This window comes from Lampris incognitus, chromosome 12 (assembly GCF_029633865.1).
Source record: "Lampris incognitus isolate fLamInc1 chromosome 12, fLamInc1.hap2, whole genome shotgun sequence".
Taxonomy (NCBI): Eukaryota; Metazoa; Chordata; class Actinopteri; order Lampriformes; family Lampridae; genus Lampris; species Lampris incognitus.
In genome coordinates this window covers 50,325,647-50,344,804 of record NC_079222.1, presented here as the reverse complement: position 1 = coordinate 50,344,804, position 19,158 = coordinate 50,325,647, and positions in this window count along the sequence as shown.

Here is a 19,158-nt window from a genome sequence, read left to right as displayed (position 1 = left end):
GCGTGACATGACAGCATTAGCCTTCCCCAATACGAAACGACCTACCTCAAATAGCCTACCTTTCCCCCACTGCCGAAGAACCAGCACACGAGAACGTTTGAGTCATGATGCCAGCTGCGCGAGGTTCTGTCACGTGTCACGACAGCCTGACGTCTGACTTTCGCCCGTCAGCGGATAGCAAATCAATGATGCCAGTCTCACATTGTACAACAACTACACCACCGGGTTCACGTCTTGTCGTTCGCTTCAGTGTTTGTAGTCATGGGACTGCCTCCTCCTCGCACTGCATGATGCTGTTGGCCCATGTGGTACACACATGACCACTTTGGGATGTTTTTGGGCCACTACAGCCCGAAGAGGCCACGCTCACAACTGGTGCATAACTTGAGCGAGCTATGAGGAGAAAGTAGGGGGGGGGGGGCCAAACATAGACGTAAGGCAAATGAAATACATGTCTCCGAGGACACTTTAAAGATTTCCACCCGAAGATCAGGTGGGCAGTAAAAGATGCTCAAGTGACCTCGTTCTCTGACCTTAAGTGTTTTCAGTTGTCAAAATAGCTGGGTCTTGCTGAAGGTAAGAGCTGCCGTTACCGGCCCGCCATGAAGCAGCGGTTCGGAAACCTCCGCTAAGAGCTGTAAAGAACTTCAAACACTTTTCAAAGAGGAAACGCTGACAATATGATGAATCGCGGTCGCCTCACAGCAAGAAGGTCCTGGGTTCGAGCCTTGCGGTAGTCCAACCTTGAGGGTCATCCCGGGTCATCCTCTGTGCGGAGTTTGCATGTCCTCTTCGTGTCTGCGTGGGTTTCCTCCGGAGGCACCGGTTTCCTCCCACAGTCCAAACACATGTAGGTCAGGTGAATCGGCCATACTAAAGTGTCCCTGGGTATGAATGTGTGTGTGTGTGTGTGTGTGTGAGCCCTGTTAAGGCCTGGCAGCCTGCCCAGGGTGTCTCCCCACCTGCCACCCAGTGACTGCTGGGATAGGCTCCAGCATCCCCGCGACCCTGAGAGCAGCATAAGTGGTTTGGAGAATGGATGGATGGCTGAGAATATATAGCCTCAGATTTCTACTTTGTGTATTATGTTTATGTTTATGTGTATTACTTTGTCCAAGCTGATGCCATTTCTGTCTCAGCCCTGACTGACATTGTATCTCTTATCAGACTAATCGATTGGGTCTCCCGGTTCCAGTTGCGGCCACTCCAGCCCCGCTTCCTCCGTCTTCTATCTAGCACTGCGCTGACAACACCGTCCTAGTCCTGAGTCGTCCAGTTCTTTCAGTTCCCCTTTGGCCCCAAAGCTGTTGTTGATTTTTTCAACTATGTTTCTGTGTATTGAAGTTCAGCTGTTTAGTTTTGGGGTTGTCATGTGCCATTACGGCCCGTCGTCAGTATGATTAGCTCAGTGACCTATAACATCTCTAAGTTTCTGGCATCTGTTCTTAACCCGTTCTTAGGCAGAAATGCCCATCACATTCAGAACACTGTGGCGGACACGTATTGGGGACAGAATTCCCCCCAGGAACTAAGGGTTAAGGCATGGTTGCCCTGGCAGGTTACCGCAGGGTTAAGTCATGGTTGCCCTGGCAGGTTAACGCAGGGTTAAGTCATGGTTGCCCTGGCAGGTTAACGCAGGGTTAAGTTATGGTTGTCCAGCCAGTTTTCTGGGTATTCTTGCCGCCTCCGCTCAGTCGAGCTGTGGTTTGGTTGTCTCGCTGATTTACCGTGGATTAAAGAAAGTTGCCTACACGGCTAAAGTGTGAACCTACGGTCTTCTTAAGTTTTCTGAAACCACACACATTATGGCTACGAACGCCGTTGCAATTAAACTGCCGGAGTTTTGGGAGTCTTCCGCGGCTACGTGGTTCACACAGGCTGAGGCACAGTTCGCGCCGCTCAGAAACATAACAGCAGACGAGACCAGGTGCTACTACGTAGTGGCGGCGCTGGGGGGCGCTACGGCTTCCAGGATAAGCGGTTTCATAACCAACCCACCGGCCGATGGTAAATACGCCGCACTTAAACATCTCCTCCTTGAAACTTTTGAACTGTCAACAACGGAGAGAGCACGTCGCCTCTTCGCAATTCAGGGCTTGGGAGATGGCAAACCATCGGAGCTAATGAGCAGGATGTTAAACCTACTGGGTCAAGAAAAGCCATGTTTCCTGTTTATGGAGCTGTTTCTGCGCAACATGCCGCCCCACGTCCAGACTGCGCTCGCTAACTCCACCATCACTGATCCCCGTGAGCTGGCAAAGGAGGCTGACCGATTCTTCGTCGCTACACAACGTTCCTCCCATGCCGGGGTGCTGGCTCCTACCTTCACTGGCCCCCCGCCGACATCGCGGGCGTGGCCCGACGGTGGCGCCACAGCGTCAGACCGCTACAAGCCCTCTGGACTCTGTATGTACCACGCTCGATTTGGTGCGAAAGCTAAACGGTGCCGTTCCCCCTGCAACTACAGGCCGACGGGAAACGAGAGGGCCAACACTCAGTAGTGGCCATGAGTGTTGGCGATACGAGCAGGCTACTCTTCATCCTCGACACCATCTCCGGTCGGCGATTTCTTTGTGACACGGGCGCACAGAGAAGCGTGCTCCCTGCTACTGACGTCGACATCTTGGGCGGGGAGCGGGGCCCCCAGTTGGCGACGGCTGACGGCAGCCCTATCCACACCTACGGCGTGCGGTCTGTAGAACTGTGTTTTGGTGGACAACGTTTCACGTGGGAGTTCGTCATGGCCAATGTAACGCTTCCCCTCCTCGGAGCTGATTTTTTGTGCGCTTACGGTTTGCTAGTGGACATTCAGAACAGCCGTCTGGTCGATGCCTTAACCTTCTCCTCCTTCGCATGTACGCGGGGGGAAGCGGCCTATGCAGGTCTAGCCAACTCTCTCTCAGAGGCAGACAAGTTCAACCGCCTCCTCGCTGAGTTCCCTGACCTCACCCAGCCTACCTTCTCTGCACCCACCGCTAAGCATGGGGTGGAGCATCACATTGCTACGAAGGGGCCCCCGGTCTACGCCAGAGCCAGGCGTCTCGAACCCGCCAAACTCGCCATTGCCAAGTCTGAGTTCGAGCACCTGGAACGCATGGGGATCATCCGCCGCTCTGACAGCCCGTGGGCGTCCCCACTCCACATCGTCGCTAAGCCTGATGGAGGTTGGCGCCCATGCGGGGACTACCGCCGACTAAATGACGCCACCACGCCCGACCGCTATCCTGTCTCACATATCCAGGACTTTTCTGCAAACCTGTCTGGCAAACGCGTCTTCTCAAAAGTCGACCTGGTCCGTGGTTATCATCAAGTTCCCGTGCACCCCTCGGACATCCCCAAGACAGCGGTGACTACCCCATTCGGCCTATTTGAATTCCTACGAATGCTATTTGGACTCAAGAACGCGGCCCAGTCCTTTCAGCGGCTGATGGATTCAGTGCTCCGTGGCCTTCCTTTCATCTTCGTCTATTTGGACGACATACTCATCGCCAGCGCCTCCGAGGAAGAACACCTGTCCCATCTTCACGCCCTCTTCACACGCCTCAGCCAGCATGGGCTGATCGTCAACACGGCGAAGTGCCGGTTCGGGCTGACGGCCATTGATTTCCTCGGGCACCGCATCACTGGGGACGGGGCGGTCCCCCTGCCCTCAAAGGTGGAAGCGGTGGCGGCCTTTCCGCGCCCCCAAACAGCTCGTGCGCTCAGGGAGTTCATCGGGATGGTGACATTCTACCCCCGCTTCATTCCCCGAGCCGCCTTTATCATCCGGCCACTGTACGAGGTGCTGAAAGGCAAGTCCCCCAACCAGGCGGTCGACTGGACAGCAGAGCGGGACCGTGCGTTCACCGAGACTAAAGCTGCGCTCTCCCAGGCTACCCTGCTAGCGCATCCTTCACCTACAGCACCTATTTCCATAACCACGGATGCATCGGACTATGCTGTTGGTGCGGTTCACGAACAGTGGGTGGGGGGGGGCTTGGCAGCCTTTGGCCTTTTTCAGTCGCCAGCTTACACCCCGAGAGCGCAAGTATAGTACTTTTGACAGGGAACTCCTCGGTCTCTGGCTCGCCGTCCGGCATTTCCGTTTCCTGCTAGAGGGCCGCGAGTTTACTGCGTACGTGGACCACAAGCCCCTCACGTTTGCCATGTCCAAGATGGCCGAGCCATGGTCCGCTCGCCAGCAGCGACAACTCTCCTACATTTCGGAATTCACTACCGACATCCAGCACGTCGCTGGTGAGTCTAACCAGGTAGCTGACTGCCTCTCTAGGGCAGTGATTGGAGCGGTCCACCTAGGCCTGGACTATGCACAGATGGCCGCTGACCAGGCCACGGACCCGAGCGTCCTCCGTCTCCGGACCTCCGACACGGGGCTCCGCCTGCAGGACGTTCCTTTCAGCGACACAGGTGTCACCCTCCTGTGTGACGTCTCCACAGGACAGCCCAGGCCCATCGTCCCGGACAGCTGGAGACGCCCCGTGTTTGAAGCTGTGCACGGCCTCTCTCATCCAGGCGGTAAGCCATCCGTGCGCCTGACCTCTGCTAAGTTTGTGTGGGAGGGACTTAAGAGAGACGTGAAAGCGTGGGCCGACTCGTGTGTTGCCTGTCAGCGGGCTAAGATACACCGCCACATTAAGGCGCCCCTGGAACGCTTCGCAGTGCCGGAGAGACGATTTGACCATGTCCACGTCGACCTGGTTGGTCCCCTACCCCCCTCCCATGGGTTCACCTACCTCTTCACTGTGGTGGACAGGACTACGCGCTGGCCTGAAGCTGTTCCCCTGGCATCCACGACGTCTGCTGATGTGGCCCGGGCTTTTATTGGGTCGTGGGTCTCACGTTTCGGTACGCCTTCCGACCTTTCATCTGACCGCGGGCCACAGTTTACCTCAGAGCTATGGAATGCTGTGGGTGAGGCTCTGGGCGTCAAGCTTCACCGCACTACCGCCTACCACCCTCAGGCGAACGGCCTATGTGAGCGCTTCCACCGGTCCATGAAGGCTGTGCTTCGGGCTACTCTCAAGGACTGCAACTGGGCCGACAAGCTCCCATGGGTCATGCTGGGCTTGCGGACCGCCCCGAAGGAAGACCTACAAGCCTCCTCTGCGGAGCTGGTGTACGGCACACCGCTGCGAGTCCCAGGCGATTTCATGCCCAACGCAACGCGTCCCTGGTCAGCTGTGGACCAACGAGCCTCCTTGCTGGACGGGGTCAGAGCTTTCACACCCGTCCCTACCGCCCAACACGGCGCTCCGGTGTCCCAGGTGCCCCCAGGTCTGCAGTCAGCGGACTACGTGTTCATCCGTCACGACGCACACCGCCCCCCTCTGCAACCCCCTTATGAGGGCCCCTTCCGCGTCCTGGAACGGGGAACTAAGCACCTGGTGGTGGATTTTGGGGGCACGGCCGAGCATGTTTCAGTGGACCGAGTTAAACCCGCACACCTGGACTTGACGCAGCCGTTGGAGTTAGCCCAACCTCCTCGTCGCGGTCGTCCCCCGGCTCCGCCTCCTCCCCCCGTGGATGCCCGCGCTGCCTCTTCTGCTCCTCAGGCCGACCTCCACAGGCCCGCGTCAGTGCCTCCCAGAGACACTCCGGCCCCTGTTACCCGGAGCCGCCGCGGACGGCCTGTCGTCCCCCCGCGCCTGCCTGACTTCGATTACTAGGGCGAATTCTGGGGGGGTTCATGTGGTGGACACGTATTGGGGATAGAATTCACCCCAGGAACTAAGGGTTAAGTCAGGGTTGCCCTGGCAGGTTAACGCAGGGTTAGGTTCTGGTTGTTCAGCCAGTTTTCTGATTATTCTTGCCGCCTCCGCTCAGTCGAGCTGTGGTTTTGTTGTCTCTCTGATTTACCGTGGATTAAAGAAAGTTGCCTACACGGCTAAAGTGTGAACCTACGGTCTTCTCCGCTCCTTCGGCTCTACACCACTATGGATTTTGTGCATAAGGGGCGTGCGGCCAGATGCTAAATTAATGGCAGCTTTTATTTTGGCACAGAAGAAAGTTGAGTCTTAATGGTTTTCATGCAATGATTACGAAAAGGAAGAAAAGAAAAGGAGCTCGTGACGAGGGTTAGGGTTAGGGTTAGGGGTTAGGGGGAGACGGGGGGAGTACTGCATGATCTGCAGGTACATGCTAGTTGAGAGCTAAATTGTCGAAGTTGAACTGAAACTGGAGCGGGCAGAGCTTCATCTTGCTGGCCGTCTACAGGGACGCCACTAGCGGGCTAGTCGATCCTTAGTTGCCGTTGGAAATCACTGCTAGTAGCGTTCTGTTATTAGGCTAATGTGAAATGTTTGGCTAATCACTCAGATTTTCTTGCTGTGTCGTTTAGCTCATGTCTAATAGCCTGGGTGCGCAAGATGGCGTCGTTCGACTTCCGACGTACGAGTACTTGCACAAGAACTTCCGGTCTGGTTTGTTGAGAGAAGAGATGGCTTTGTTTTACACTCACTGTTTGCAGGACCTCCCTAAAATCACGGTCAACGATGTACATCGCATCGTGGGTGCTTCCTCGATAGCTCAGACGAACAAAAAAGAAAAGGGGTTTAAGATGTATATCTCGAGCTACATCAACAACTACGAGGGTGAGTAACGGCATCTTTAGAACTATGCTAGCGCTAGCTAGCTAGCTAACGTTAACTGGCTGCCTTGCAACTAACATTACATTTATACTATCTTTTGTTTATTCAGCTAATGTTTCACATTGTGTCTTCTGTACAAGTATAGCCCAGTACGTGTCTGTGAATGTTCTCATTCATCCAGGTCATGGTTATCCAAAGGAGTTGAATCAAGTGCAACTGGACTTGGTATATATCAATGAAGACGTTTCGCCTCTCATCCAAGAGGCTTCCTCAGTTCGTGCCTTTCTGACTAGACCAAGCTAGGCTGGTGATGAGACTCAGAATTTATCCTCTAGGACAGTGTTTCTCAACCGGGGGTCCGCGGACCCCTAGTGGTCCGTGGTGTAATTGCAAGGGGTCCGTGAAAATAAAATATCTTTAAAAAAAAGATCCTATGACATTTATAGAAATAGGATTATTTTACTCAAATGTGACTGAGACCTTTATCTACCTAAACTATAAAGGGTAACATGACTTTTTTCTCTAATTACATCTGTTTCACAAGTGTAATTTATTGTATTTTAATAAGAGATCTCGCTCCCGTTTGCATTGTTAAAAGTTACTGCATAAAAATTCTGTTGTTACATATATCTGAAAGTTACTGAATACATATTCTGTTTTGTTACGTATATCTGAAAGTTACTGAATACATATTCTGTTTTGTTACGTATATCTGAAAGTTACTGAATACATATTCTGTTTTGTTACATATATCTGAAAGTTACTGAATACATATTCTGTTTTGTTACATATATCTGAAAGTTACTGAATACATATTCTGTTTTGTTACATATATCTGAAAGTTACTGCATACATATTCTGTTTTGTTACATATATCTGAAAGTTACTGCATAAGAATTCTGTTTTGTTAACTATATCTAAGTTACAACTGAAAGCTCTTATTTTTGCCCCAAAGAGTGAATAAATGCTATAATGCGATTTAAAATGCAGTTTCTACTGTTTCTACAAATTGCAACCCCCCTCCCCCAAGATCAGGTGGAGGGGTCCTCAGGGTAGATCAAAAATACGCAGGGGGTCCAGGACCCCAAAAAGGTTGAGAACCACTGCTCTAGGAGACGTTGTCAGAGCTATTGATGGGCATGGCTCTTTGTGTCCCGATGTTTGTGTCCCGCGCCCGTGGCTCCGAGTTGACATGGCAGGCGTTCTTGGTGTCTCCTGATGACATGCCCAAACCAGCGCAGTTGGTGTTCAGTGACCGTGGCTTCTATGCTCTTGCAGTTTGTAGTGTTGTAGTACTCGAGATCGGGTCTCGAGACCACTTTTTAAGGGTCTCGTCTCGGAATCGAAGGCATTTTTACTCGGTCTTGTCTCGGTCTCGGACTGGGCGAACTCGGGATTTTTGATCAAGACCGGTCGAGACCGGGCCAGGCCAGCACTGTGATAACAGAGAGAAGAAGAATGCAGCTGCTGCCTTTGTGACACCCGGAGTGACACGCCCCCTGTACAGGGTGGCTCAAGACGACTGGAGACGCTGCGCCCGCGGGAAACCCGCCATGAAAAATGTCGGCAAACTCAACCATCATTAAGTTTGGTTTCCAAACCATAAGGACTTCATCTGGAAAAGGACGAGCAAGCGAAAACACTCTAGTGTGCAAATTCTGCGGTGCACAACTCACAGAAACCGCCGGGACACCGTCGAGCTTTTATCGGCACATTGAGAGGAAGCATAAAGACAGGTAAATTAACCGTTAAATTAGCTACACTGGGAAAGTTAAAATCTGAAAAGTTCAACACCCCATCCTAAGACATTGAGCCAAAATAAGCTCTTTTCTTCCCACGATCGTTTTTTTTTGTTGCTAACTTTCAGAGCACCGAGTGTATATTACAGCCACGTTAGCTTGCATAGCATTGTCAAAAGCAAGATAACAGAATAACGAACAATGAACCCGCCAGGTATTAGTCGAGCCCCCAGGCGCCAGGTATTAGTCGAGCCCCCAGGCGCCAGAAATTAGTCCAGCCCCCAGGCGCCAGAAATTAGTCCAGCCCCCAGGCGTTACTTGAGAGGTTCCTATGCAATGCAAACGTTGTTCACTACACCAGTAAATGCAGTAAATGGGTTGAACTTTAGATGCGACCATCGGGAGATATTTCTAGTCTACAGCGTCCTCCATGTTGGTGCTTCGGCTGCAGAAATTAGATCGCTTGGCTCAACAATGAGCCAGAAAGCTAACGCTGTGCTAGCTAGTTCAAAGTCGATAACACTGAATGAGTATGGTTAATCAAATTTGTTTGATAAAAAATATTGTAAAAAACATTAAAAAGCACAATTTAAGACAATAAAAGCTCAGTAAGGGTAATGCTAAAAAAATGTAAACGCTTGTTTAAAAGCGGTAATTTAAAGTGACATTTGATTTCATTCATTTTAAAAAAGTGAATATATAGTAACTATATAGTGATGCATGATGTCTCTCCGGCTTCTATAATTTGTTGCTTGTTTGCACTAAGCACATGCCTGTTAGAGATGTAACGTTTGAATCTTCTGAGAATTCTCTCTTGGTGTTGGTGGGACTTAATCATTTTAACTCCTCCTCAATTTCAGGTTCCTGGAGTACAAGGCTCGACAACAGGCAGATGCTACACAGCCAACTATGGCGTCCTTTGCCCAGAAAGTGCAGATCTACAGTCTCCATTCCCCAAGGCAGCAAGCCATCAGCGATGCCATTGTCAAAGATTTGATTATTGGGTGTTGCCTGCCACTGTCCCTTGTGGAAAATGAACATTTTAAACACTTTCTTGAGATTGTAGATAACAAGTACACACCAATCTCTAGGAGAACAATTTGTGAGAAACACATACCAGTTTTGGTAAAGAAAGTTAAGGAGACTGTTCTTGAGAAGCTGGAGAAAAGCTCAACAGTGTCCTTAACTACTGATATCTGGTCTGATCGTAGACTGCGTTCCTTCCTCGGAGTAACTGCTCATGTGTGCAACAAGTCAAATGAATCCTATGCCCTTGAATCCTACTTGCTGGACTGTAGACGTTTCAGAGGCAAACATAGTGGAGAGCGAATTTCTTCTGCCTTTGAGGAGATCACCGACGAATATGGTATCCATCAGAAGATAAGTTATATTGTCACAGACAATGCTGCCAATATGAAGTGTGCACAACAGCAGTCAGATGACAGTGAGCGTGAGGAGGAGAATCTAGATGATGAGCACCTGTGGGAGGACATGAATTTTGTGGAGGACACAGAGCTACTCTGGTCATCAGGTGAGCGTCTTTCTTGTTTTGCTCACTCCCTGCAGTTAGTTGTGAATGACGGCATGAAGGAAGTTAAAGCCATCTCTCGCAGCACTGCCAAAACATCACGCTTCTCAACTCTGTTACACAGCAGCTCACAGTTCAAAGACAAATTTGAGGCTGCATTTGACTCTACGAAGACTATTCCTGCTGCAAACAACACACGCTGGAACAGCACTTTCAAACAAGTGCAGGCCCTCACAGCTCTGGACCATAAAGCTCTAACTGAAATGTGCAGCAAGGACTATGAAGAAGTGGTATTCAGCACTCGTGAGTGGAACCAGCTTAAAGAGCTGACTTCAGTTCTCGCACCATTCTCAGAGGCAACAGACCTGACAGAGGGAGAGAAATCCGTTACCATTGGCATGGTTGTTCCCGACTGTTCTGGACCTGCATACACACCTTGTGAAGATGGGGGAGACATGAGTACAGTGTTGGCCATTAGCAAAGGCCCTCCATCAGTCTCTGATTAAAAGATTCAGTGGAATCTTTGGCAAAACAAATATGACTAAAGACAGTGGGGGACAGGAACCTTTAAGCCATAATGTGTATTTTTTAGCTACAATGCTTGATCCACAGTTTGGATTAAGCTGGGTGGATCTGGATGTTACAAATGGGCTAAATGCAACGCCACTCATGAAGTTTAGAGATGAGCTGAAGAAAACACTGACAGGTATACGCACATACATTTTACATCAAGAGAAAAATATTGTGAGAGCAGTTTATTATTTGATACCTGCAGACACTGTATATCCTTTAATCTAACCTGTTTTTTTGTTGTTGTTCCATTTGCTTGTGTTTTTCAGACACTTTAATCGCTTAGGTTGAAAACTTGATGGGCTGTGAAGGTAGTGCAATGGACTACGGAGCCAGAAATGGAGAGTCACCTGGTGATTCACCTCCAGTCAAATGTCCACGCCTTCTTTCTTGTTACAAGGCTCCCAAAAAGCGCAGCAGAGGCCAAGATACAAGTATCAGGGCACAGATAAGTAAATACTTTGATGCCATACAGGATACTGAAACTGATGATGCACTTTTCTTCAGGGACAAAAACCATGACAGATTTCCACAACTCCACAACTTGGCACTGAAGGTGTTGTCAGTTCCAGCATCCTCTGCACCAGTTGAGAGGGTATTTAGTAGAGGAGGCATCATCATGAGACCCCACCGAGCCCGTTTAGGTCACAAAATGCTTCAGGCTCTAATTTTTCTGAAGTGCAACCAAGCTTTTGTTTAACCTCCTCATCCCTAGAGCCATGCAGGATCATCCCATCTCACCCTAACCCTGGCCCAGAAATGGGACCTTTGAGGTCTTTCACAACCACCCCTTTGTGAGTGTATTCTTAGTGTTGAGCTCAGACTTTTAAGGGTTTTATGCATTTTGTTCATGCTTGGCATGCCACAATTTTCAGTTAAATTATTCCTAGTAAATTTATGCTTTAATTTTATGAAGCAAAGTTGTTATGGCTGCCCAGGAGAATTAATACTTATAAAAAGGACATTCTCTGGCCTTCTCTGTTGTTGTGAAAGTTCTTCATAGCCGTGCACCCAAGTTGTTTTTTCTTTTTTTATGTGAATGTGCTCACTTTTTTGCATCTTTGGAAATCTACATGTCTTTTATAAGACTCGTGCAAAAACTAAAAGAAAGTGTATCTTATTTCAGATGATGTATTTATCTGTTTACACTTAGGCACAATAATTCAACAAATCCAGATTAACATCTTCTTGCAAGATATAAACAAAAAAAAGACTTAATTGCTTGAAAATGAGTCAAAATAGCTGGCAAAGCACCAAAATGCAAAATTTTCAAGAAAATTATTAAAAAATACCTTGCTGAAAAGAAATGTTGCTGTTGCATTTATGTAAAAGCAAACTTGATTAAAAAAAGATACTGGTCATCTGTTCTGTTTTGTTGTGATTTTTCTTTGGTAAAAACAGTCTTGGTCTTGTCTCAGTCTCGACCTCCAAATGTCTTGGTCTTGTCTTGGTCTCGACCTCCAAATGTCTTGGTCTTGTCTCGGTCTCGATACTCTCTAGTCTCGATAATGTCTTGGTCTCGGTTGGTGCGGTCTTGACTACAACACTAGCAGTTTGTCCTAGCAAGAATCTCAGCATGAGGAACATGGTCACGCCACGTGATCCCCATGATTCACTGCAGACACCTGATGTGGAACCGCTCCAGCACCTTAGGTGGCGGCTGTATGTGACTCAGGCTTCACAACTCATAGAGAGTTGTGATGCAGACGGCTTTGTAAATGGAAATTTTGGTGTGCAGGTGGAGGTGTTTGTTTTGGAAAGACCTTATGTTGGAGTTTGCCGAAGGCTAAAGAGGCTTGTTTGATTCTATTATGTTTCATGATCAGTATTGCAGCCCTCAGAAAGGATGCTGCCCAGGTATTTGAAAGATGGAGCAACTGAGAGTGGTTGGTGTTCTATCATGAAGACAGGTATAGTGGGTGGGGGGCTGGACCTCCATTGGCATAACACCTCACTCTTAGTGGTGTTGACTGAGAGATCCAGCCTGCTGTAGGCATTCACAACTATGGCAAGGATGGTTTGCAGGTATTCTGGTGTGTGAACCCCTCGAGGCAAATTTGTCATTTGTGATATTGGGCTATACAAATAAAACTGACTTGACTTGACTTGACTTGAGCTACAAGAGCGCAGTGATCAGCACACTGCAGCTCAAGGACCTGCACTGCGGACAACTTGGTTGCTGCCTAGAACCTTCGGATGTTGAACAGGTGTCCATCTAGCCTAAAGTCTATTGTGATCCCACTACTGTCTTCCAGATCTTTATGAAAAAGTTTTGTGACACATAGGAGGTAAACACTGAAGAGTACTGGTGCCAGCACATAACCCTGCCTCACTCCAGTGCATACATTAAAGGGCGCCGATTCCTGCCCCCCTATGGCCACCCGTGCCACCATCCCATCATGGAACTGTGATAGAATGTTCACAAATTTGCTTGGACAGCCAAACTTTCTCAGGATTTTCCAAAGTAGTTCTCGATTCACAATGTCAGATGCTTTGGAGAGGTTGACAAAAGCCATAAAAAGGTCCTGATGTTGTTCGCGTCACTTTTCTTGTAGCTGTCTTTCTGTGAAAATCATATCCACAGTACTCCTGTTCTTCCTGCAACTGTACTGTGACTCTGGCAGCAGATGTTCTGTCAAGTGCTTCACCATCCTGCATATCACGACCTATGCTAGGACCTTGCCTGCAACAGCTCGTAGGGATATACCACAAATGTTGCCACAGATGGACTTGTCGCCCTTCATACAGAGTGAAAATTTTAGCATCCCGCCATTGTTGATGGACGCTCTCCTGGGTCCTAGACCTGCAGGATGTGCTGATAGATTATTCTGGTGCACAAATATCCTCCTTGTTTCAGGAGTTCTGCTGAGATACCATCACTGCCAGGGGACTTATTTTTCTTGAGGGAGTTGATGGCTGCAAGTACTTCTTGAAAAGCTGGTGAGTGTTCAAGATCAGGGATGAGCGGACAAATTGGCAGCTCTTCCAGGATGGATTCGGTTGGTGAATGCTGGTTAAGTAGGGTGTAGCCAAGCATATTTCCACCCGCTGCGGGATTCGATTGGGGGTTGTACTGCACCATGAGGTGACATCGCTAACAGCTTGATTAAAGAGGGCCGACCCCCTGGCCAACCGGCCAGAGAGTCTTTTATAGGTTACAGCCCTCTCCCGGAAGCACGCCCTCGTGCTTTGTTATTCCCGCGCTCCAGAGACTTCTGAGGATCTGCACGCTTCTAGATACCTCCAGATCCCACCGCTGCCACCAATGTAACCGAGCATATTTCTGCCTGCTGCGGGATTCGATCCAGGGTTGTACTGCACCACGAGGGTACATCGCTAACCGCTCGACTACAAGGGCCCGACCCCCTGGCCTAGCGGCCAGTGAGTCTTTTGTAGGTTACAAGGGCTTCAAAAAGGTCAGCCCACCTTGCAAGGATCCGCTTTTGGTCTTTCAGGGTTGTCAGTTCATCCGCTGATTTTAAGGGTGTGATAGAACAGTTCCTAGTGCGATATTTTTTGAATTTGCCCCTCCATCTTTCCACACTGGAAGTTCTTCTGCTTCCGGTGTGGGAAGATGGTGGTGCAAATTCACGGCTGCAGCGGCCTCACCCAGTGCCGTCCACGTCTGTGTCTAAGTTTGTCTTCGTTTGATGGCGGGGAGAGCTGGCGCTGGATCGGCTGGGAAAGCTTGGTCTGCTGCGTCCTGTGGGCCCAGGGACCATGGCCTTGCCAGGAGCTGTTCCCGAAGAGGTAACACTGAAGGCGGTCTGACAGGACGCGGAAGCGGGGCAGGCTAAGCTAACTGCTAGCCCATGCAGACTGGCAATTCCGATAACACCGAGGGTGGTCTGGCAGCGGCTTTGCCTAGCCTTGACTGTGTTTTTAGTGTTGTCGTGTGGAGTGCGCGGAGGTGTGTCGAAGGTGTCTGGCTGGGAGAGCTGGTATTAGGTCGGCTGAGGGAGCTTGGTCTGCTGCATTCTGTGGGTCCAAGGACCCCGGGCCTGACCGGAGCTCTGCTCAAAGAGGAAACGCCGAGGGTGGTCTGACAGGACACTGAAGCGGTTTAACTGCTAGCCCATGCAGACTGGCAGTTTCGACAGTCATCCTAGCTGGCGTTCATCCTCCTGGACAGTGATTTTTTTTAGTTTAGAAATATGTGTTAGTTTGGATTTATGTGTTCTTGCAGTTCTTGTAGTTTTTGGATAAGTGTTTTCTGTCTTTGTGTTGCACTGCTGTGGGCTGGGGGAAACCATGTTTCGTTTCGTTTCATGTGCACAAGTGCATGAAATGAAATGACAAAGTGTTTCGGAGTTCTGATTTCTGATTTCATATGTAGTCTTTAAAGAATTGTAGAAGTTGTGCATATCATTTCTGTCAGCATATGATTTGAATCTCATGAGCTTTTTTCATCCACCGTGTATTTTGCAGAGTGTGCAAGGTTGTTTGTACCTCCTTACATGCTGTTTGCCACTGCTGCTGAAAGATGGAGGATGCAGAGTAGTTGAGCGTAGCTCTGTATGCCACATGGTTTCCAGCAGGGATGTGATGGTGTCAGACTTCTCATCGAACCAGTCCTGATGTTTTCTGGCTCTGTAGCCTATAGAGTGGATTGCAGCTTGATGTAGCAATGGCCTCAACCCCTCCCTCTGTAACTGGATCCTGGACTTCCTGACCAACAGACCTCAGTCTGTTAGGTTAGGTGACCACACCTCCTCCACCCTGACCCTCAGCACAGGTGCCCCTCAAGGCTGTGTTCTGAGCCCCCTCCTTTTCTCCCTCTTCACCCACGACTGCCTGCCAACTCACCCCCCAAATGTTATAGTTAAGTTTGCAGATGACACCAGAGTCATTGGCCGTATCACCAACAATGACGAGATGGCCTACAGAGATGAGATTCAGCACCTCACATCATGGTGTACTACCAACAATCATGTCCTTAATGTGCAGAAGACGAAGGAGCTGATTGTGAACTTCAGGAGGTCTAGAAGCTGCAGCCACTCCCCCATACACATCAATGGGGTGGAAGTGGAGCGTGTTTCCAGCTTTAAATTCCTTAGAGTCCACATCAGCGAGGACCTTTCGTGGACATTAAACACCCAGGCCCTTGTGAAAAAGGCCCAACAACGCCTGCCTTTCCTGAGGAGGCTGAGGAGCACCCGTCTACCCCCCAAAATTCTCACCAACTTCTACCACTGCACCATAGAGAGCATCCTGACCATCTGCATCTCAGTGTGGTACGGCAACTGTACCTCAGTAGACCAGAAAGCTCTGCAGCGGGTCGTCAAGGTGGCCCAGCATATCACCGGTACCCAGCTCCCAGCCATAAAAGACATTTATCACAAATGCTGCCTTCGAAGGGGTCTGAGCATCAGCAGAGATCCCACCCACCCCAACCATGGACTGTTCTCCCCCCTGCCCTCTGGGAGGCGCTACAGGAGCCTCAGAGCCCGCACTACCAGGCTCAAAAACAACTTCTTTCCCCAAGCTGTTGCCCAGCTGAACCTGGCTACCCACTGAATGTCTGTAGGTATTTTGTAAATATTTTGTACTCTTGCTCTTCTTCTTTTTTTAAACTTATTTTTAGCCTTTGGTCTTCATGTGTGTATATCTTATACTGTGTTTGCTGTGTTTGTCTGTGTCTGTCTTGCACTGTTTGGTGAAGCCACAGCCCTCATTTCATTTTTAACATGTGCCTGCACATTGTTTTTAATGACAATAAAATTGAATTGAATTGAATTGAACTGAATTGAATTGAATTGAATTGAATTGCATTGAAGTTAAGAAGGTCCATTTCTGATCCATGGAACTGTCAGAACTCAGAATGGCCCCAGACTCTAGTGCCGTCGTGCCTACGGAGCAATGGAAGTCACTCATTCTGTGCTGGGCCTGACTTCAGTTTAGCACACAGCTCAGTTGCTTTTTTATGAGTTTCTTGAGACGCTGTGGGGGGGCAGTTACATATGGAGCTTGGTCATGATCAGGAGGTGATCCGTCCAGCATTCTGCACCTCTCATGGCCCGGCTCAACAAGACATCACGTATGTATGTATGTATGTATGTATGTATGTATGTATATATGTATGTATATATGTATCTGTATATATGTATATGTATATATTTGTGTGTGTGTGTGTGTGTGTGTGTGTGTGTGTGTGTGTGTGTGTGTGTGTGTGTGGAGCAGAATTGATATTCCGCTCCTCATTAGTCGATATGTCTATAATAGAAACGAATTGGCCACCAGTTGTAGACACCGAAAAAACATATCTCCTTTGTAACTATAAGTAAAACGTCTTTATTATTCCCCCCCCCATTAGATGATACACATATGACATTTATTAGGTTTTTTAAATATACTAATTTTTAATACATGCTATTTTAAATGTTTTTAAAATAAGCTACTTTTTTAAATATGCTCTTTTAAATATGGGTTTTTTTTAATGTTTTTTTAACTACCTGTCCTCCCAGCTGTGCCCCAACACCACCCCACTATATAATTCACATAAGTGACCTTGTTATATTTGTAATGTAGGCCATTTCAACAGCTCCCTGGCCCCTAAAAGCTTTTCAAAACAAGCCCCAGTCCCATTGGTTGTAATGTTTCCTACCCCTCCGTTGGTTGCTGTGCATCATAAGTACCTACCCCATTGGCTGTTATAACTTGAATGTTTCCCCATCTGATTGGTCGCCGTCCAACAGACAATAGGGGCGTGACGCTGGGCAACGTAACAGTATGATACTTTGTGAATAAAGCATCAGCAGCTGATGAAACAGGCATCTTTTTTCCTGTGTCCCTGTTGAGATATAGATAGATAGATAGATAGATAGATAGATAGATAGATAGATAGATAGATAGATAGATAGATAGATAGATAGATAGATAGATGGATAGATAGATAGATAGATAGATAGATAGATAGATAGATAGATAGATAGATAGATAGATAGATAGATAGATAGATAGATAGATAGATAGATAGATAGATAGATAGATAGATAGATAGATAGATAGATAGATAGATAGATAGATAGATAGAAGATAGATAGATAGATTGATAGATAGATAGATAGATAGATAGATAGATAGATAGATAGATAGATAGATAGATAGATAGATAGATAGATAGATAGATAGATAGATAGATAGATAGATAGATAGATAGATAGATAGATAGATAGATAGATAGATAGATAGATAGATAGATAGATAGATAGATAGATAGATAGATAGATAGATAGATAGATAGATTCAATAAAGGACTGGTTGTTAACATCCCTAGTGTTTGCACTGCAACAGTTTCGGTGGGAAATAAACTGGAGATGGCTGCCAAGGGGACATTGCCACCACCAGGACAGTTGTGTACCGCAGCATCACAGGGTGTCTCGGCCTTTCATCACAAGACACCCTCCACTGAGGCAGGCCCACCACAGGTTGATCAGTCCTGGGTGTGTGTCCTGTGGTTAGCTGTTCACCCTGGCAGCCCAGACGGCGTCTCTTCTTTCGATCCAGATCCAGTGGCTAGTCCTCTCAGCAGTGTTGGCTAGCTCTTTGATCACTCTCCTGTGGGCCTGCCCCCTGACTCCTAGTTCCCTCAGGAGTTTTGCTGTGGAGCTGGCAACAAAGCCCCTACAACCCACCTCCACAGGGCGCACCTTCACCTTCACCTTCACCTTCCAGCCTCTGTCCTCTGCTTCGGCTGCTAGGTTGGCGTACCGCAGCTTCTTACGCTCGTACGCTTCATCGACTGCATAAAACTAGTAGGGTCCAATGTGAATTATGGACAGTGTCAAATGGCCGTTTTTAAAAAGCAAACCATGTTGGGGTGCCTAGCACTTTTTAAGGATGTGCTACAGGGTCATAACAACTGCCCCCAGGAATACCCCCCACTGTTAAGCCTGTAGACCTGCTGCTGCAGGCCCAGCCCCTCGGGAGGGCTGGAGGCGAGAACTCTCCACCCTACTGAGGGGCTGCAGACGGTGAGGGGACAACTGGTTAATGTAGTAAAACACCTGTCTGTGGATGTTCTCATTCATCCAGGTGGTCATGGTTCTTATAGGACTTCTATGTCCCATACTATAATGTATATGTATTGTATTTCCTATAGGACTTCTATGTCGCATACTATAATGTGTATGTATTGTATTTCTTATAGGACTTTTATGTCCCATACTATAATGTGTATGTATTGTATTTCTTATAGGACTTCTATGTCCCATACTATAATGTATATGTATTGTATTTCTTATAGGACTTCTATGTCCCATACTATAATGTATATGTATTGTATTTCTTATAGGACTTCTATGTCCCCTACTATAATGTATATGTATTGTATTTCTTATAGGACTTCTATGTCCCATACTATAATGTATATGTATTGTATTTCTTATAGGACTTCTATGTCCCATACTATAATGTATATGTGTTGTATTTCTTATGGGACTTCTGTGTCCCATACTATAATTTATATGTATTGTATTTCTTATAGGACTTCTATGTCCCATACTATAATGTATATGTATTGTATTTCTTATAGGACTTCTATGTCCCATACTATAATGTATATGTATTGTATTTCTTATAGGACTTCTATGTCCCATACTATAATGTGTATGTATTGTATTTCTTATAGGACCTCTATGTCCCATACTATAATGTGTATGTATTGTATTTCTTATAGGACTTCTATGTGCCATACTATAATGTATATGTATTGTATTTCTTATAGGACTTCTAT